The 22,145-nt window shown below is 44.0% G+C and overlaps 1 long non-coding RNA gene across 1 annotated transcript; it reads left to right on the top strand.

The window, feature by feature from the left end:
- The first annotated feature begins 13,270 nt into the window (after positions 1–13,270).
- Positions 13,271–16,834, top strand: LOC130121247 (uncharacterized). The gene is made up of 3 exons (XR_008811031.1): positions 13,271–13,325; positions 13,408–13,482; positions 16,380–16,834. It is a non-coding gene; the product is annotated as an uncharacterized LOC130121247 (long non-coding RNA).
- The last annotated feature ends 5,311 nt before the right edge of the window (positions 16,835–22,145 follow it).

Here is a 22,145-nt window from a genome sequence, read left to right as displayed (position 1 = left end):
TGGTGAAGCAGACAAGCTCACAGACTACACCACCACATTCACAGGTATACACTCAGAGCTGGAAAAAAACCCAGTATCCCTCAAACCGTTTCTTTTACCAACTTATTCTGTTTTAAAGCCTGTCAAAGAATACTCCGGGCAGAAGGCAGGGTGCGTTCAGCGACAAGGTTATGGCTGAAATGAATGTGAACCAGTGGCTGTCTGGTGAGGAAACACACATTTCAAAAAATGTCTTGATGCATGCTCAATAATCCAGTAAGAAAATCAAAGAAGGCTGAATCAGGTCATCTGGCTACAATGTTTATTGACAGATACGTTTGACTGAAGAGGTCATTTAGTTGAGTGATGAAATGTATCTGTCAATAAACGTATCCAGATGAACTGATTCATCCTTCTTTGACATTCCAAAAACACAAACAAAAATCAAACACTTCCGTATGGTTTGGAAAATGGTCGGGAGTAATGTAAATTATGTGATTTGTAGTAGCTACATGGGCTAGAAAAATGTAAACACCTTTGTGTTCCTCAAAAAAAAAAAAGGGGGGGGGTTGGTTGGACACAGATGTTGCTGCCTCTCTAGAGGAGGTTAAACAAAGTGGGGCGCTTCCAGGGTTTCCAGCTTTGTGGAGAAGGTGCCGGCTGCAGCCCGGAGAAGGTGGCGGGGCTACACATACATCCCCAAACCCTAACCCTAACACGGGGATTAAAAAAGTTTTAGCTGTAGTAAGCTAAAAGGTCCCCCCCCCGCCGTCTTTTTTTGATTTTCATGATGATGTGGCGCACATCTCTCAGCTTGCTAGCAAACCTGTTGTCATTGGTTATTGTCAACGATGCTGATGCTAGCTATGTAAATCTGTCGTGTAATTTTGTAGGCCTGACTAAGTTTATATGTCGCATTCATTCATTCATACATAATTGATTGGCCTCAGTGCTGCCTGTTGTTGGATCCAACCACACCATAACATTTCACCAGCGTGTTCTGAATTATCTAAGCAACGGGACAAAGGCAAAGACATCTTTTTGTTGCTCAAACTTTTTGATTATAGTGGTACAAACACACAATGTGACCTAGGTTTTATGAATTGTTATTTTTCCATTAACTGTAAGGCAAGGCAACTTTACATATATAGCACATTTTATACACAAGGCAGACTCAATGTGCTTCACATAGAAAAAATGAAAATGAAAAAAATTGAAACAGAAAAAAAATGGAAAACATGCAATAAAAAAAGGATTTGACAACTAATTCATAAAGACATTCAAATAAAATCAAAATATAATGCAAGGTTTACAACTTTGCAAAAGTCAAAGTACAAGGTTTGCAGTTTAGCAGAAACCAATGGTAGACTTAAACGTTTTTAAGATGGATTTTAAAGTAGTCAGTGTTGGAGCAAGTCTCAGATGTTCTGGAAGTTCCCTCCAGCTATTTGTTGCAAAGACCTCAAAAGACATGCATGTTGGGGAAAACACTGCCATCTGTGCCCCTGACCAAGGCAAGGCAGGGCAAGGCAAATTATAGCACATCTCCGCAACATGACAATTCAAAATGCTCCACACAAAACACAAAAGGCATCAAGAGAAGCCAATTACTCCACTCTTCCGAGCCGTCCCGGTCGCTGCTCCACCCCCCCTCTGTGGCTCTGGGGAGGGCTGCAGACTGCCACATGCCTCCTCCGATACATGTGGAGTCGCCAGCCGCTTCTTTTCACCTGACGGTGAGGAGTTTCACCAGGGGGGCATAGTGCGTGGGAAGATCACGCTATTCCCCCCAGGTTCCCCTTCCGCCCGAACAAGCGCCCCAACTGGCCAGAGGAAGTGCTAGTGCAGCGACCAAAAAGGGGGGAAATTTTTAAAAAAAAGAAAGAAGATCTACAAGTTCATTGACTGAAGCCTGAGAGAGGGCGGGTGTGGAAGAGAAAGCCTGAATAAATATTTCACTGGTGCTTTCTGTGATATGCCATTTTGTGATTACCTCTGAGTATTTGTGCACACGGAGACTACTCTCAAAGAAAGCACAGGAATGATTGGAGAGAGCGACATCAGTCACCACTACCTGAGCAATGTTCAGACCCTTGGAGATAATTATTAAGTCGGAGATTATGAAGTTATAATTAAGTTAATTAAGAGTGTGCCCCTTGTTGGGGGTGGGCTCCGTCACATGCTGAGCCAGTCCCTAGATATCAAGAACACAACACAGTTCTTCAGTTCCTCTGTCCTGGGGGTTGTCAGCATAGATGTTTAAATCACCAACAATAACAACACTGTCAAATTCAGTACAGATGATAGACCGCAGCTCAGTTAAGTCATCAAAATAGTTTTCATTGTAATTAGGTGGCCTGTAGATATTTAAAAATATAACTCGAGGAGAGGAATTCAACTTAAGAGCCACATATTCAAAAGAAGCAAAATTCCCATATCTTCTTGCATTTGAGGAAGTCATTGAACAAATTGGCCACTCTTTCTTATGCTGTCTGGTTTCTCTCACCAAACGGAAGTTGGCAGGGGTCGGCTCAATAAGAACAGTTGCACTGTTGTCTCACCAAGTTTCAGTTAAAAAGATAAAATTGAGATTATGCTTGATGATAAAATAATTGATTAAAAATGTTTTTCCTGCCAAAGAGCTGATGTTTAGTAGCGCTAAATTTAATGTATTAAAATTAATACTTGCACTGTTATTTGAGACAGGCCGTGACTGCTGGCGTTCAACTGGAATCAGGTTAGATGGAGTAGCTGTGCACTGGGTACAGTTTGTTCTACTGAAGCTGGTCAAAACAGGAATTGCAGACATTGCGGTTGCTCTTTGCTGTACACAGTATTGCGTTTATAAGCTGGTGAAATTGTTTGTGTTTTTGTCCCCCCCCCCCCCACACACACACACACACACACAGTTGAACAGTCTGGGGTTATGTTTAGGTTACTGCCCTCAAACCTGAATGTTATGTTTTCAACCACCTGAAGTGCCTGTAGTGTTATTTAACAGGTCATGTCATGGTGCTCAAACAAGATTTGCTGGTTTGTTCGAATAGATGTGAGGACAGGTGTGTCTTTTCTTTTTTCTTTTTTTTTTTTAGTCAAGTAAGCTAGGGTGAGTTCAGGTCTCTGTTGGTAAGATTATGTCTGTTCTTCTAACCAACTACACTGTAGAACATGTGACTTTTGCACAATATTCTCTGGTAAATATTTTGTCCACACAGGATTGTTTATTTTAATTTTGTTGGCACTGACTATTTTTGAATGTGCATTGTTTTCTTTCACAAGTAGCCTACTTTTGGGGGTACAATTTCTCTAAAGAATAAAGTATGGAAGCTTTATATTACAACACACAATCACAACAGATAATACTGCTCAATGCATATACAACAATCAATAATCAATAATCAAATGGTTCTTACCTTTAGAAGTTCCCCTTTCTTGACTTTTTCTTTGCAAACTCTGTGATCAAGTCCTCAAAATCCAGCTCCCTCACAAGCCATCAAAGAGAGTGCTGAAAGCCTTTTCTGACCCATGGTTGTTCCGAGTTCATTTCTTATCCGTTTCAGTTGTGAAAATGTTCTCTCTCCCTCGCAGTTGGATACAGGCAGTGTGAGAAAAAGCCCGAGCACACCAAAAACGTTGGGGAAGGTTGTCTGGAGTCCATTCCTCAGCACAACTGGCAATAGGTTTGCAAGAGTCTTATCTTGCTCGGTGCTAACAAAAGACCTAAACTGGCTCAGGTCTGTCCCCCCAGACCCTCTGTAATAATAATCCATCCATCCATTATCCAAACCGCTTATCCTGCTGTCAGGGATGCTGGAACCTATCCCAGCAGTCATTGGGTGGCAGGCAGGGAGACACCCTGGACAGGCCATCACAGGGCTGGCTGGCAGACACACACACACACACACACACACACACACACACACACACACACACACACACACACACACACACACACACACACACACACACACACACACAATTTAGTATGGCCGATTCATCTGACCTACATGTCTTTGGATTGTGGGAGGAAACCAGAGCCCCCAGAGAGAACATGCAAACTCCACATAGAGGATGACCCGGGACGACCCCCAACGATGGACTACCCCGGGGATTGAACCCAGGACTGGACAAATAACATTGTCCAGTAACAGGTCCCTGTTAGTGGTCGACCCACAACCGGGTACGGGTAAGGTTACTAACTAGAAAATATCACGGGATTGGGCAGGCGGGTCAAAAGGTGACAAAGCAGCTTTCCGAGTAAGTTATAAAAACAGTAATTTAGAGAAATATTGCATGCAATAGGCTAGGCTGCGCATTACTAAATTACCTCCTTCCTCTGTAATCCCCTTCATCTCTACTGCACTCTGCTGCCCCCTGCTGTTTCTGTCTCCTCCTCTCCATCTTTGCCTCCCTCTTTTCTAATCCTTTCTTCAATTCAGGATATTATGGTTGACAGAGAGCCTTTCTTGCTTGGACTTGGTTTTCCTTTGTGGCGCTTACCTATCATTACAGTGTACCTCTGATGCTTGGTGCTGGTCCAGATGTCTAAACAATACTGCTTTATTAGTACCTGTCCTGGTTTATTAGTTAACACTAACACGGGTGTTGCTAAACATCGGAACGCAAAGAGCCATGGACATCATTAGCTCTGATAACGACTCCAAAGAGGATAAAACAAATTACTTTAACTTAACACATTTTAAAGCTAATGTTGCCCGATAATGATAAGCTGAATGATATATTGTGCACTCCTGGTATAGAACTGTTTAGTGAGAGATGGTGAATTCTACTCATTGTACATGAACAGCTGAATAAGAAGAATTCATTTTATCCACAGACCAAAATGTCTAGTTACAATGTCTCTGAAGAGAAACATGTTTGACTACATCAAGCAGGTCCTTCTTTATCCTGATTACTACTGAATATACTAGTGAATATACTTAAAACTATCCCCCCCGTACTACCATACAAATGCCTTATCAGAATCAGAATCAGAATACTTTATTCATCCCCGAGAGGAAATTGGGTTGTAAAGGCAACCATGAAAACACAGCCCATACCCGGAAAAGTAATGCAGTCTTGAAACTCTCCACTGATTCATGAAAGGAAATGTTTTTTTTCCCCTTGCAACAGATCGGTCAGAGGTCAGGGTAAGCCATGGAAGAGCACCACTGGTGCTTGTAGGAATTTGGTTAGGGCCTTGCTCAAAGACACAGTGTGGATGCTTACTGTTAAGGGAGCATTAAACCCAGGAATCCTTGCTGAAGGACGGTTGGTTTCCAGCCCCCTTACTCAGTGTAAACCCCCTGCAGCTTTGCCTTAGTATCATGGCCTTAAGCACATGACAATTATAGACCTAAGGAAATTCAAACCAAATGCACGCACACACACACACACACACACACACACACACACACACACACACACACACACACACACACACACACACACACACACACACACACACACACACACACACACACAAAATACTTACTGTGCTATTTGCTTTCACACCTGTAACAAAAACAAAACAGAGCTCTGCCTAATTGCTGTTGAGTTTGTCTCTCCACCAAAATAATCTATTCACACCTCTTTGTAAAAGTGGCAAGTGGTGATAAACACAAGTTCAGGTACGGCGGCATGGTGGCCCCGTGGTTAGCACTGTTGCCTCACAGCAAGAAGGTCCTGGATTTGAACCCCAGGGTCGTCCAACCTTGGGGGTCATCCCAGGTCGTCCTCTGTGTGGAGTTTGCATGTGCTCCCTGTGGGTTTGCCCCGGTTTCTTCCCATAGTCCAAAGACATGTAGGTCAGGTGAATTGGACTTACTAAAATTGTCGCTAGGTGTGATTATGCCTGAGATGGAAGGTTTCTGGCTGGAGAGCTGGCGTTGGATCGGCTGGGGGAGCCTGGTCTGCTGTATCCAATGGGCCCAGGGACAACGGCCCTGCCCTAGAGCTGCACATGAAGAGAGGACACCGAGGGCAGTCTGACGGGACACGGGAAGTGGGGCAGGCTAAGCTAACTGCTAGCCTTTGCAGACTGGCAGTTCCAACAGTCATCCTGGCTGGCATTCCCCCCTTTTTGAGCGTAAGGTCAACTCTGAAATCAATGCCCAATGATATACTTGAATAAATCTTTATCATTAGCATGCACATATCTAGGATGCAAAGTTTTGCAAGAGGGGCAGTCATGGAAAGGAGGTGCCTTTCCATATGTAGCCGGGTGGTAAATCTGTTAAATATGTTAAATGATTTTCCACTTAAATTTAGTATAGTTTAACTGTTAATATATGTAATTGTTACACTGTCAAGCCATGTAAAATGTCATTTGATGTATTTAAATTGTGAGGCAGATTGTGAGTGTATTTTTATAGTTTTGGTTGTCATTGCATGTTTTGACCAGTAAGTGGCAGTGGCGGACTTTTATTGTAACTCCGTGCAAGTTATCCAAGTGCATCTTGGGTATTCTTTCTTTTTTTCTTGTGTGGAGCGCCTGAAGATTGCGGTGTGACGAGGCTCTGACTCCGTAGTAAGTAAAGGTAAATATCTTGTGAAATATACCTGTAACATTATTCCAAACAATATTGTATGTCGGTAATTTGACACGATGGTTTGATTTAGACGCTACTGGAGTTGATGTTCGGTGATTTTGGGCGCGAGCCGTCGACCGCTGTTCGCCATTGCAGGCATGACAAGGTAATGTTGGCGTGAATAAAGCCACACCATGCCATTGTATTTGGGATGTAAAGGTTTTATATGCATTTTAATTCTGTTTAAAGGTAACTGACAGAGTGAGAAGTTGCGCGATCTTCAGGAAGTTCCACATGTCTTTGTTAAACCCTGTTTAACGTACATAGTCCACTGCCGTATTTTGCACCGTATTTTGTATTTATTATTTCCCTTTTTAAAATCTTTTCTGTTAAACTTGCCACATCTGTGAACATTTATGAGCTGTTTGCTCGAAAGACACAGGAATGTATGCACTCAGTAAAACGATCTGCATTCGAAGGTTCAAACAATAAAATTAAAGCTACAAGAACCCCGGAAGTAATTGTGTCCTGTGTGGTATCTAATTCCACGGGCTACATAATTTTGGTACCAGGAGTGGGGTGTAGCTAAAACATTTTTTTTTAAATTGGCAACAGAGTGGCTTATTTTTACTTACAAAAAAAAAATACGGCAGTGGTGAAGATTGCTTGTGACGTCCGTTGGTGTTGAGTCTGAAGCCATCCTGCTGTGGAGGTGGTGACCAGCGAGAGACGACGTGAGGGCATCTAAGAGGTTCTGGTGCTTCCTGTTTCACACGACTCAGCCGTACCAGCGCAGAGGACTCCAGCGCTAACTTCAGCTACAAAGACCAAGATCCAGCAAGGCTCCAAGTTAAAGACTGTCCTTGTAGTATCCTTGAACCAGGTTTTGAACTAAATATCTTCATTTATACTGGACTGAGTAAAGATTAATATATCATTATGTCTAGTGATTCTGGTGATGAAGGGAGTTCACGTAATGATAATGGCCACACCTCAGGTGGCATAACGGGTATAGGTGAAGGTGCTACAAAAGAAATGCAGACCACCATGCAAGAGCTTGCCAGACTGCGAGATGAGCTCATCAGGTTAAATGGTGAAGCAAGGGCTCAGAGAGCAAGTGATAACAGTGCACCCACACGTTCATACATCTACGTTCCAAGAGAACGCCAGATCCAAGCATTTAGTGGGGAGTGTGGTACAGACAGGAGATCTGTCGAAGAGTTTATTGAAGAGGTTGAAAGGGTTTTAAGATACAGAGAGCAAACAACAGAGGAACAATGTGACTATATACTATCTCTATTGCATGGCCCTGCATTGGAAGAGGTGCGACTATGCATGAGGGGTCAGTCAGTGGGGCCCAGTGATTTATACTCTTACCTGAGCAATGCATTTGGGGAAAAGCGCAGTTCCACACAGCTTTTGCAGACCTTTTACAACCGTAACCAAACTGATGGAGAAGACCTCCGTGACTACTCCCATGCACTATCCCAGATTTTGAGCTCTGTAGTGAAACAGTCCACAGATGTAATACCTAATGAGAAAACTGTGCTCAGAGACCGGTTTATTGAGGGTTTAAGAGAAGCAGCACTCAGGCGTGAACTCAGGAAAATGGTTAGGGACAAACCAGAGAGCAGTCTTCTAGATGTGAGGAACGAGGCCCTCCTGTGGGAGATGGAGGACAGCAGGTCTCATCGTCCCAGGGTCATAAAGAGCAACCAAGTTACATCAGAGGTTCCGGAAACCCAGTGCTCTATTATTAAAACAAACAATGACCAAGGTATTGCATTAAATGATGTTCGGAGAGCAGTAGCCCATCAAGAAAAACAGCTAGCAGAGTTAGGCAAAACACTCGCTGATCTAGCCTTTGCTGTAGGTGAACTGAGTAAGCGCAGCACTCAACAGACATTCCTAGAGCCCAAGCCACGACCTAGACCCCAGCCAAAGTTCACACCAGATGGTCAGCCTATCTGTTTCAAGTGTAGAGGCATAGGTCACATTGCAAGAAAATGCTCACAGGCCAGAGGGGGTCAAGGGGACGCAACACCTAGTTCTTATGTAGTGCAGGAAAACTCGCACCCTCAGTTGTCATGAGCCACACAACTCGAGGGGAGGAAGCTGGCTCACCAAAAGAGACTCCAGACAGAAGCAGGATCTTAGAGCGTGCAGTCGGAGAATGTAAAACTGTTGAGGTGAAACTACGAGGTGTTACAGTGTCCTGCTTACTTGACACTGGTAGCCAGGTCAGTACAATTTCTGAGAGTTTTTTCAGGGAACACCTGTCAGTGAAAGGTGAAGACATTCACCCGGCATTTGAGTGGTTAAAGATCACTGCAGCTAATGGATTAGACATACCCTATATGGGCTATGTGGAGCTTGATGTAGAAGCCATGGGTCTGACTATCCCAGAGCGAGGTTTTCTGATAGTTAAAGATTCTGAACACTCTTCCTCTGTTCCAGGTCTAATAGGGATGAACATTGTCAAAAAATGCAGAGAGCTAGTACACACTGAGTTTGACACCACACTGCAGGAGAGGTTTGACTCAAACTGGAGAGAGGCTTTTAATCATCTTCATGCAGTACATGCAACAGACAGACTCTCTTTCGCTAGGGTAGCTGGTAAGGATGTAGTCCATGTACCTGCTTCATCTGCTGCTACAGTTATGGCCAGGGGACTCAGGACCGTGAGTGAGGATGGTTCTTTTTTGTTGCTGGAGTCTGTGGGTGTCCCCGTTCCTGGAGGTTTGGTTGTTGTGCCTACTTTGGTTTCATCGGGCAATCACATTTTTCCAGTCCGAGTCATGAACATGTCTGATGAAGATATCTGGCTAGGGCCACGGACTAGGCTAGGGGTTTTGACTCAGGTAGACTGTGTGAAAAGTGATGAGCTTTGTGAGGTACAGTTCCAGAGAATCTCAGCGGACACTGAACAAGTGAGTATCAGTGAACACCCTGAAACACCGACAGATGTGCAGGAAATTCTCGGCAAGCTCAATTTTTGTGGTAGCCCAGAACAGCAAGCACAGCTGACTTTGTTACTGGAGAAGTACTCTTTTGTGTTTGCAACAGAAGATGAAGATCTAGGCCACACTGACAAAGTACAACATGAGATCCATCTGACAGATGACATACCTGTAACACAGCCATACAGACGAATCCCACCCACACAGTACAGTGAAGTCAGGGAACATATTGGCAAGCTGCTTAAAAAAGGGGTCATTCAAGAAAGCTCTAGTGCTTATGCTTCGCCCATAGTACTAGTGAGAAAGGCAGATGGTAGTCTGAGGCTATGTGTTGATTACAGGAAACTCAACTCAAAGACAAGACGTGATGCATTCCCGCTCCCGAGAATTGATGAGAGTTTTGATGCGCTGAGAGGGGCAAAGTTCTTTTCGACCATAGATCTGGCGAGCGGATACCACCAGGTAGCTATGCATGAGAGAGATCGGACTAAGACTGCATTTACTACACCGTTTGGTCTGTATGAGTACGTGAGAATGCCTTTTGGTGTTTGTAACGGTCCAGCTACATTTCAGAGACTTATGCAAGTTACTATGAATGATCTCATTTTTCAGATACTCCTGGTCTACCTAGATGACATCTTGGTTTTTTCAGAGACATTTGAGCAGCATTTGGAGAGACTTGAGACTGTGTTTAAGAGACTGGCAGAGACGGGCCTTAAGGTGAAGTTGCAGAAGTGTGCTTTTCTACAACAGTCAGTAAAGTTTTTGGGTCATCAGGTGTCAGCAGAAGGTATAGGAACTGACCCCTCCAAGGTCTCTGCTGTTAAGAACTGGAAGGTCCCAACCACTGCCAAAGAGCTGCAGTCGTTCTTGGGTTTCTGTAGTTACTACAGGAGATTCATTCGAGGCTTCTCACAGATTGCCGGGCCACTGCATGACCTAGTCAACAAATGTTCAGGTGTGAAAAAAACAGGGAAAGTAGGTCACCAGTTTTGTAATATGTGGACACCAGAGTGTGACTCTTCCTTTGAGCAGTTAAAGGAAAAACTTACCTCTGCTCCCATTTTGGGTTTTGCCGATTTCACACAACCATTTGTAGTTGAGACAGATGCTAGTCAGCATGGATTAGGCGCTGTATTGTGTCAGCAGCAAGGTGACACCAGACGTGTCCTAGCATATGCTAGCCGCAGACTACGCCAGGCTGAGAAGAATGACCGAAATTATAGTAGCATGAAGTTGGAGTTGCTTGCCTTAAAATGGGCAGTTGCTGAAAAATTCAGGGGTTACTTGCTTGGTTCAAAGTTTGTTGTCCTGACTGATAACAATCCCCTCTGCCACCTCAAGACAGCCAAGTTAGGTGCTATAGAGCAGAGGTGGGTAGCGCAACTGTCTGTTTTTGATTTCGAGGTTAAGTACCGTCCTGGTTGCAGTAATGCCGCCGCAGATGCTCTCTCTAGGCAGGAGTTTGCAGGGGAGCCTGAAACAGACCCTGACTCGGATTTTGACGACTGTATCACTGTGTGTAACCTGATTGAGCGAGGAACAGTTCTGGATCCTGGTCTTGTCTCTAGAGGTCTGGAGTGTTACAAAGTGAGACAGATCCGTGCTGGGGAGTCGAGGTCTGGTGAGACAGGTACTAAACAGGGCAACACCCCCACACTGCCAGGTTATACCAGAGAGGAGCTGGTAGGTTTTCAGGCCGGTGACCCCACCCTAAAAGAGTTTAGGGCATTTTGGGATCGGGGGAGGAGGCCATGTCCCAGAGAGAGAGCAGCCCTGTCTAGTCAAGTGAAAAGATTGTTGAAACAATGGAGATGCATACAACAACGAGAAGGGTTGTTGTACAGGGTTATCACAGACCCACGTCATGGAGAAGTGTGGCAGTTACTTGTGCCTAGTTGTTTGAGGGACCAAGTTCTAGAAAATGTACATAACAACATGGGACATCAGGGCAGAGAGCGCACTGTAAACTTGCTAAGAGGGAGGTGTTTTTGGGTAGGGCTATGCGAGGATGTTGAAAGCTGGGTTAAAAACTGCGAGCGGTGCATTTTGACCAAGATGCCTCAGCCAAAAATCCATGCTCCAGTTCAGGCATTCCTGGCCTCCCGACCTCTAGAAGTGGTGGCTGTTGATTTTACAGTGTTGGAGGCAGCTTCAGATGGCCGTGAAAATGTCCTTGTTGTGACCGATGTGTTTACAAAGTTCACACAAGCGTATGCTACCAAAGACCAGAAGGCTGACACTACAGCTAAAGTTTTGCTCAGGGAGTGGTTCATGAAATATGGGGTCCCAGAGAGACTGCACTCAGACCAAGGTCGAAATTTCGAGAGTGAAATTATAGCAGAGCTGTGCAAACTCTATGGGGTTAAAAAGACACGGACAACTCCCTACAGGCCACAGGGAAACGGTCAGTGTGAAAGATACAATCGCACACTCCATGACTTGTTAAGGACACTCCCACCAGAGAAAAAAAAAGCGTTGGCCAGAGCATCTGTCTGAAGTAGTATATGCCTATAATGTCACTCCTCATTCCACCACAGGGTACTCGCCTTATTATTTGCTTTTCGGGGTACAGCCACATCTCCCAGTAGATGCTTTATTAGGGCGTGAGTGTGTGTCAGACAGGAAACAGGATTGGTTGTCTGTTCATCAGGAGAGACTCCGACAGGCACATGAGAGAGCCAGAGAGTACTCAGAGCAGAAGGCAGCTGAGAGGATCTCACTGCAAAATGAGAAGGTGTATTGTCCTCCTGTGGACATTGGTCAGTTGGTTTTCCTACGTCACAGACCCCCAGGTAGACATAAGATTCAGGACACATGGACCTCAACAGTCTACAAGGTAGTTGACATCCAGGGTACCACACACACTGTTGAACCTTTTGAGGGAGGTCCCATTAAAAGAGTTCATAGGTCAGAGTTGCGACCTTGTGCGAAACCAGTTCCCAAACCAAGAACTAGAACTAGGTTACAGACCACTACACAGCCTGTAGCTGAGGATGAGCCTGAGTCACCTGAGGCTGATTTTGTTATTGTTGAGGAAGTCATCCCTCGCCGGCTTGTGCAAGTACCTAACCTGCCTCTTGCAGCAGAAAGTGTTAGTTTACCTGTGACAGCACCCACAGATGAGAGTGACGGTGAAGGACCTGAGGAAGGTTATTCAGATATGAGAAATTGTGGCACAGAAAGAGAATGTGTTAATGATGTGCATCCAAACGTTAGCGACAGTGACTTGCCCATTATTGAAAACAGGGACAGGCCCGCACTAACAGAGGATGCTGGTGGAGCAGGACGTAGAACCTATGCACCTAAACCTGCCATTAGGAAAAGCAAGCGGGAAATGGCTGGATCTCATTCAAACCCATTTCATCTGCCAAAGTCAGCCTGTAATGCAGTCTCAGTCAGCACAGACATGGTCTCTACGGTTTTGACAAGCCTGGGTGCTGCTCTCTTTGAAAAGGCCTTGCAGGGAGTATTTGAGTCAGTTCATGTTTCGTAGTCACCGAGGACGTTGACTATATTTGCAGGGGAGTATGTAGCCGGGTGGTAAATCTGTTAAATATGTTAAATGATTTTCCACTTAAATTTAGTATAGTTTAACTGTTAATATATGTAATTGTTACACTGTCAAGCCATGTAAAATGTCATTTGATGTATTTAAATTGTGAGGCAGATTGTGAGTGTATTTTTATAGTTTTGGTTGTCATTGCATGTTTTGACCAGTAAGTGGCAGTGGCGGACTTTTATTGTAACTCCGTGCAAGTTATCCAAGTGCATCTTGGGTATTCTTTCTTTTTTTCTTGTGTGGAGCGCCTGAAGATTGCGGTGTGACGAGGCTCTGACTCCGTAGTAAGTAAAGGTAAATATCTTTTGAAATATACCTGTAACATTATTCCAAACAATATTGTATGTCGGTAATTTGACACGATGGTTTGATTTAGACGCTACTGGAGTTGATGTTCGGTGATTTTGGGCGCGAGCCGTCGACCGCTGTTCGCCATTGCAGGCATGACAAGGTAATGTTGGCGTGAATAAAGCCACACCATGCCATTGTATTTGGGATGTAAAGGTTTTATATGCATTTTAATTCTGTTTAAAGGTAACTGACAGAGTGAGAAGTTGCGCGATCTTCAGGAAGTTCCACATGTCTTTGTTAAACCCTGTTTAACGTACATAGTCCACTGCCGTATTTTGCACCGTATTTTGTATTTATTATTTCCCTTTTTAAAATCTTTTCTGTTAAACTTGCCACATCTGTGAACATTTATGAGCTGTTTGCTCGAAAGACACAGGAATGTATGCACTCAGTAAAACGATCTGCATTCGAAGGTTCAAACAATAAAATTAAAGCTACAAGAACCCACTAATTCCACGGGCTACACATACTACATAGCAGGAAACATAAATCTTAAATCGCATGTTCATACAGTTAATCCACCGATTGAAATGTTTACAATATTTAACTTTAACAAATACAGTAGGAAAGGTATCAAATAAAAGTTTGTAGGACTGATATAGATAATGATAACTGAAAAAGGAATGATGGGGAGGTTTACTATGAATGAGGAGATGATGTCGATCTAGTGAAGTCAGTTTAGAGAGGCAACAATGAAAACCAGAAAAGAACAGTGTAGGTGTGGATGCAGATATGTATACGTGAATGCAGGAGTGAGGCTACAGTGACATGGGAGGAGTGATTTGTTTTTTGTTTTACAAGGGAAAGAGTTGTACTGAGAGATTCCCCTCAATGGAGCGGTGGCACCATGGGTAGGCAATGGGTGAAACAGCTCCACTCAGGGTTTTAAAACTATTGGTAACATTGTGAGATGCAAAAGAATGTGGTTTGCAGTAATTATCGAATTTGGAGTCCTTATTTTCATTCTTAAAATACAGACACGGTTACACTAAGTTGTTCCATGCTAATATAGAGGGTGGAGGAGGAACAGCCATGAGTCCAATGGCATGGAGAACCAAGACGATTGGGGACCACCCCCTGTTGCAGCCTTCATCCACCTTCAATGGCTTTGTGACCTGGTGACGTTGACTTTCCATTGAGGTCTTAGTTGGATCATGCTTAGTCTGGAACCTCCCCCTTGACCTACCAAGGGGCCAAGTTTTGGGTGGCATAGCTCTTGGGATCATTGGTACACAAGCTTCTTCACCATGGCAAGGTGGCGATCCAGGAGAAGACACAGATTACACTATATCTAAATAAAACATTGCAGGCGTAACACTGATTTGCAACAACTCACTTATCCACACAAACGAGTTTTGACTCCACTTGTGGCATCACCTTGTTGTATCAGACAAACTGCAGCGTCTGTACAGAGAAGCTTAGCATCACTTCTGTGTAGGCAATTGCCTACTGTGTGAAGAACAATAGAAAGCATTAGACGATGCCATGATCTTGTTGTGTATGGGATTGTAAAAATATGGGTGGTACTGGCAAAAAGCATGTTTTTTCCCCTTCCATGAGACGCAAAAGTGGCAAAAACGACATCGTACTCGGCTTTTGAATGAATTTAGTATCTTGCCTGTTATGTGGTCACACACAGTTCAAAATATCAAGCTATCAATTTATTTATCTTCAACGGAAAAAATACAGGGAAAAAAGTTGTTTTTTATATACGCCACATTGCCTAACTATTCTGTTGCATATCTTATGCTCCACGTCCTCTTTCTTGATTAATGAGTGGGGAAAGTGGACTACATGTAAATTATGTCGTTGGTCTACCGAAATCTGTGACCCGCGGATTCTGTGACGCTAGAGGGCGCCAATGACACAGTTTCCCTTTTTGTTCTTAATTTTGTCACAAACCATCTGTTCACTTTATATTTAAGGGGGACAGCTTTTAATTAATGACGATAATAATAAATCAATTTATATTTAGTAAATAGAGAATGTAACATGTTAAAGATCAAAATGAAATCCATCCATCTTCAATTAGGAAGCTTTTAACAGTATCATAAAAGGGAAAACGTGAATGATTTTCTTTTGTTTTTTGAAATGTGAAACTGCCAGGTCCCGACTTTTACTGTGCCTGTTGGTGTTCAGCACAAACGCCAATGATACTGTTAACTGCATTAGATAACATATTAGAGGTATAAAACAAAAGCAGAACAGGACTGAGATGGACATGACACCAACTTGTCACTGACGTGCATTCCTTTGCTGGGGTTACACCCTTCCAAATTCCTCTTTAGGATAAGAAAGACCTACAGGAATGAATGGTCTCCCGTTGGGGGTTGATATCTGACAACGCCCTGGCCCAATCACCATAAAGTTTACACAGTAGTTTCAAGAGGCCACAAATAGGAAGGCGTTTGTGCATTATTTTCCTCATACGCCAGCCAATGGTGAAGACTGAGCAGTATTTTTCTTTAATGACTGACACGTGTGAAGTACACAAAATGTTTTGTAGTAAGTAAGCACTGAAGTATTTAGTATATTCAGGGGATCCCCCCCCCACACACACACACTGTAGTTAAAGATTTAATCGCCCTTTATTGTTTCTCTTTATTGTTTATCTAATAAAGTATTAGCCCAACTTGTCATGGACAGGTTTTAAAGGCAGTTTTATCAGCTGCACCCAGTCCCAAAATTACAACCTACTGCAGACATACGCAATCTTGTGTAATATAATGCTGATAGTATGCACATTTTTGTTCCAGGTAATCAATATGACAGGCAATTGGTTTGAAGGAAAACCTTCATACTTTCGGCACTCCATGTCCGGGCTACCATATCCTTGTGTTAAAGTGGACGTAGACAACTTTTTTCCCCTTTACCTTATTATTATGAAGTAAATGGCGATTGCACAGTGTAATGGCTATTGAATAATGACACCATCGGCGTTTAGATTGGTTCTCTATGTAAGCCTCGCTTTCATTATGAAATTCTGTTTGCCACCAGGCATGACTTTTCCCAGTAAATCATGTTGTAGCGAATTCGGGAGGCAACCACAGGAACTGCCACGACCGGGAAGCGAACCCGTATCGCCCGCACCGAAGGAGACATCACTAACCGCTCGACTCAAGGATCAGACCCGTCAGCCAGCGGCCAACGTGTCTACTTATCCATGCACGTTACAATATTAACGGCACAGGAAGAAGCCTCCCCACCCCCCCAAGTAGCGGGCTAGCGCAATGGCGGATGATACAGGTCGATTCAAGATGGTGATCTGTGCGGCTTGAGTGTGGTGAGCTCTGAAGCTATAAATTGTACCACAACAAAAAGAGAAAGATAAACCAAGAATTATGACTGATGTGCCTACGTATTGAAAAAGAAGAACATTATGAGTAAAAGGAACGGAATATCACCTAACACGAATTTCTTGTAAAATAAACCTGGCATGTGTTGCACTCTTGATAAGACCAGGACTCTTGTCTTTCTTTTTGGCAACTTTGACGGTTCTGCTTCTTTTTGTTTTATTTTCTCACGAAGCAGGCGGAGCTCACATACACATGTACAACTCAGCTCTAATCCACCGCATCTCCTAACTGCGCATTCTGATGATGTCATATTATTGACACTTGAGCTCTTGGCAATAACTACGCACAATAATATTGAGAATACCGAATGCAAATACAATTACAAATACTGGAATAAAATTACAATGTACCATGAAATAAAAATAAATTCTCCTTTTTAGTAAATTATCTATGCAAAGTGCTTAGAATATTTCTGGGTCGCAACACCCTCCCCCACTAAAAAAAATGTTGCCAATGTAACCTATTGTAACGTGCATGGATAAGAAGACACGCTGGCCGCTGGCTCGCGGGCCTGGCCCTTTAGTCTAGCGGTTAGCGATGTCTCCTGCGGTGCGGGCAATACGGATTCACGTCCCGGCCGCGGCAATTCCTGTGGTTGCGTTGTCCCCCGAACTCGCTACATTATTTTTCTGGACTTGCCTGTTAGTGATTTTAAGTTCCTGTTATAAGCTGTTGCCAGAGTATATGCCTTGAACTCTTATTTTGAAGGCTGAAGAGAGAGCGGAAGTGCTGTACGCAGTGTTGTTGCTGTGGAGTTCTGTTGGGGAAGAATCCAAATAAAGTGGTCCTCGTGTGAAAGTGGAACCTCCGTATTTCCACATGTTGCTCCTCAAGTATCTCAGAAGACAGCAGCAAGATGAGTTAAGTCTTCGTGCACACACCGCGCCGGGTTTCCAACACGACGAAGCTCCGTGGTTGCTAGCTGAGAAGCTAACTGACTCTCCGAACCTTTCTTTTCGGTAATTTAAACATCTTTCTTTTGCGGGACGTTGGCACAAGCATCCCACCGCTGCCACCAATGTAACCGGTTATTTTCTTGCCCGGTGCGGGATTCGATACGGAGTGTACTGCACCACAAGGAGACATCACTAACCGCTCGGCTAAAGGGTCAGACCCGTTAGCTATGGGCTAACGTGTCTTATTAGTAGTTTACACCAACATTTTCTTTTCTGTCTCCTGACAATACAATTCTTTAACAATGTCAACAACAGTAGAACACTTGGTTTAAGGTGAGTACACATGTAGGTATCTTCACACACATCACACATTACAGGATAATTGGGTTGTACTATCGCTTCTCAGGTTTCTCTCCCTTTTCATGAACTCATATGGCAGTAATACAAGACTAAATGCCCATAGTCCATTAGTATCGAAGGATGAAAAGTCCATAGAAGTATTGGTGGGTCCCCCAATCTTCACAAAGAGACGAGGAAAATACCACATACACCTGAAATTATGTTTCTACATATTTCAAAGCCATGTCTTCAGCAAGTCTATACCACTAGTGTACACAGTTCTCTTCATCTCATTACTACGTGTACCACAGTATTGTAGTAACCCATTTCTGTACTTATTCTTAAACAAATGTCCATATTCTCTGTTTCTACATTAAGTGTAATATGTGCTTTCAATGCTAACATCACCATGAACTGTAACTTGTATTAAATCAAATTTTAAAGTTAAACTAACTTATGACAGTGTCTCCCGTCCTTTTAATATATACTTATTGCTTTGAAAAGGATACATGAATGATGATCTGGTAGAAGGTTTATGGCTGGATTCTGAGGGCCTTTTTGACACTGATAGGGCAGGTCTTCAACACCTTAAAGGTCGGCTGGCCTAGCTGGTTATAGGTGTAGAGATGCCGGGGTTGTTTCAGCATCACTGATTAGCCTCAGATTCAGCAGCTGGATCATCAGTCTCTTCATCCACGCAGTGTCTCTCCTCCATTCACCCCTTTTCTGGATTCTCCTCAGGGTCAAATGCTCTCTCGGGCTCATCTCTGAGTGTATCCGTCCTAGGGCAGAATTCTTCTCCTTTGCAATGAGGCGAGGACCAGCTCGTTGCCCCGCTGTCCACATATGATACTCCTCTTCACTGGAACTGTCCGTGTCTGTCAGGTAGGTATCCTATTTGGCTTTATGCGTTCTTCTCACTGTTTCTTTTGCTTTGTTTCCACTAGCTTTCTCTTTCAGGTTAGAACCATGGGTCTCTGGCTCTTCAACCAGGTAAAGACACGGCAACAGCAGGTTATGATGTAACACTCTTTTCCTTCCTGTTCCCTGCAACGGTTCAACCACATATACTGGACTGTCAGGCTCCTTCCTTCCTTCCACAACATAAATCATGTCTTCCCGGTAGCTACGCAATTTCCCAGGGCCCCCTCTGGGTGTGAGGTTTCTCACCAGGACATGGTCACCTAGCTCAAGGGTGGAGCTCCATTTGCGCTGATTGTAGTTTTTCTGTCCTCTTCTCGCGCACTTCTTCATATTTTGCATTGCAATGGCATAAGCTTCTTACATAACCTCTCTCCACTTCTCTGCGTAGCCAGAATGTGTCTGGTTCCTCTCTTCTTCCTTCTTCGGAAATATTAGATCGACTGGCAAGGTGGGCTCACGACCAAAGAGAAGGAAGAATGGAGAGAACCCTGTTGCTTCATGCACTGTTGAGTTATAGGCATGGACCACTTTGTTTAGGTGTTCCTTCTACCTCGACTTTTGAGTCTCTTCGAGTGTGCATAACATACCTAGCAGCGTCCTATTGAAGCACTCTGCAAAATTCGCTTGTTGGTAGTATGGGGAGGTGCGAGAGTGGCAAATACCACAGTAGTCTTGGAGCTTGCAAAAGAGAGTATTTTCAAACTCTTTTCCCTGGTCGTGGTGTATTTTGGATGGGAAACCAAAACGCGGGATAAAGTCGTCCAAGAGTTTTCTGGCTGCAGTCTTCCCTGACTTGTCTTTGGTTGCATATGCCTGTGCATATTTGGTGAAATGATTCACTACTACGAGTATGTATTCCTCACCTCCCTTACACTTCTCCAAGTGCAGGTAGTCAACTGAGATCATCTCAAATGGTGCAGAAGTCTCAATGCTCTGAATAGGTGTCCTGATTATTCTGTTAGGTTTCTTTCTTTTTATGCAGCGACACCTGCGTAATGTAGTGCTCCATCTCCTGTCTCATCTTAGGCCAGAAAACACATTCCCTGGCAAGAGCCACCATTCTATCTGCGCCTAAGTGTCCCAGCTCTTCCTATACGTGTTTGTAAACGATGGGCGTCAGGGACTCAGGAACAACTAACTGCGCTCTGGTCGCTGTCTCTCTCCCAAGGATCCCATCTCCATCTATCCGCAGACGGGGCCACTCTCTGATCAGCTGTTGGACGGCTTCAGACTCTACCAACTGTTGCTTACATTTTAAGTAGGCATGTGTTCTCTTCAGGACTAGGACTTTGTTTATAGCTAGGTCTGTGGTTTGAGCAGCTTTGATATCTCCCGCTACAAGCGGCTGAATTGGCTCTGAAATACTGCCCCCATCTGGCAGTGCATCTACATTACAGGTCACAGCAGAGATCCAATTCACTTCTCCTGCTTTTTCTCTCTCCAGAGCTTTCCCGATGGATTCCATGACATCCTGTTGGCACTCCTCTGTGCATTCCCATATGATTTCTCCGATGGGCTTGGCTCTCCTAGATAAGAAATCTGCATCTCTGTTTGCTGATCCAGGCCTGTACTTGAGGGTGAACCTATAATCCACTAGCTCTGCCACCCAGCAGTGTCCCGCAGCATTGAGCTTCACTGACTTGGTGACATACATCAGGGGATTATTGTCACTGTTGACTGTAAAATGAGGTGGGTGGATCAGGTAGTCATGGAAACACTTCATTACAGCCCATTTCAGCGCCAAGGATTCTAATTTGCCAGAATGTAACTTGTAATTCCTTTCTGCTGTTGTCAATGTCCGAGATCCATATGCTATCACTCTTAGAACTCCATCTTGACGCTGGTATAAAACTATGCCTAGGCCCTCTTCTGAGGCATCCGCATGCAGAATAAAGGGTTTCTCCAGGTCTGGGTATGCCATGACTGGTGGATTTGTCAGCTGGGTTACAATTTTGTTCACTATCTCTTGGTGCATCTGCGTCCACTGGGCTGGGTGTGATGGTGGCAGCTGAGCAGATTGGCGGCTAGCGCACTTTTTCTTTGGCCTGTGCTTTTCCTCAGACTTGGGCTTCGCTAACAGCTCATAGAAGGGCTTGGCTATCCTGGAGAAGTCTGGTATATAGGACCTGTAGTAACTGAGGAAACCCATCAGCTTTCTCACTTAATGGACAGTGGTCAGTGTCTCATGATTCAGCGCTTGCATGACTTCCACCTCTTTAGGATTCATTCTGTATCCCTCCGCAGAGACCACTTGTCCCACATAACAGACCTCACATTTGAAAAAGTCGCATTTCTTAGGCCTTAGCTTGATACCACACTCCCTTTGTCTTTGCAGCACCTGCCTCACATTTTGGATGTGTCTTTCGAAGCTGAAGCTGAACACAAGGACATCATCCAAATATGGGACACAAACTTCATCTCTGAGGTCCCCCAGGCATCCCTCCATGTAGCGCTGAAAAGCAGCTGGTGCATTGGTAAGACCAAACGGTATCCTAACCCATTCATAGAGCCCCCACATTGTTACAAATGTGGTACAGGGTCTGCTTTTCTCACTCATGAAGCCCTGGTGATAGGCCTTTCTCTGGTCCAATACCGTGAACCAGGAATTGCCCCCCAGGCTTTCCAGGATCTCCTGTATTCTCGGGATTGGATGACGGTCTGGCAGTGTTTTCCCATTCAGCAGCCTATAGTCTATACACAACCGAAGACTCCCATCTTTCTTCCTAACGTGTCTGCTATATTCACTGGATCTATTTCAGACAAAGAGATCTTTAATCAGTGTAATATCATAGAGCTACTGCAGGGTTGTATTCAGTGTGAATACCTTAAAGTTGGAGATGGATTAATGACCGACAAAGGTTTTCTGATTGAAAAAGAAGTGGAAGAGATTGGTCTCCGACTGAACATTCCACCTTTTGGTAGATCTAACCGTCAGATGCCACATGCAGATGTTGAGATGACCAAAAAAATCGCCAAACACAGAGTTCATGTGGAAAGGGCAATTGCCAAAATTAAAAGTTTAAGATTGTTTCTGGTAGAATACCAATGTCCTGACTTTCCAACATAAATCAGATATGGTACGTGGTTAGCATGCTGTCCAACTTCCAACCACACATCATCAAAGACCAGTGATCAGGAGGTGCGCAGGTGGCTAAGGGGCCCCTCCTCTCGTACCTTTCTGCCTACAAGGTATCACTGTCCTATAATACAGGTACATATCCATTACATCCTTTTTCATGTTTCTTTAG

The sequence above is a fragment of the Lampris incognitus genome, chromosome 11 (genome assembly GCF_029633865.1).
Source record: "Lampris incognitus isolate fLamInc1 chromosome 11, fLamInc1.hap2, whole genome shotgun sequence".
NCBI classification, from domain to species: Eukaryota; Metazoa; Chordata; class Actinopteri; order Lampriformes; family Lampridae; genus Lampris; species Lampris incognitus.
The sequence above is the reverse complement of the archived record's forward strand: the minus strand, read 5'-3'. Positions and strand labels throughout refer to the sequence as shown.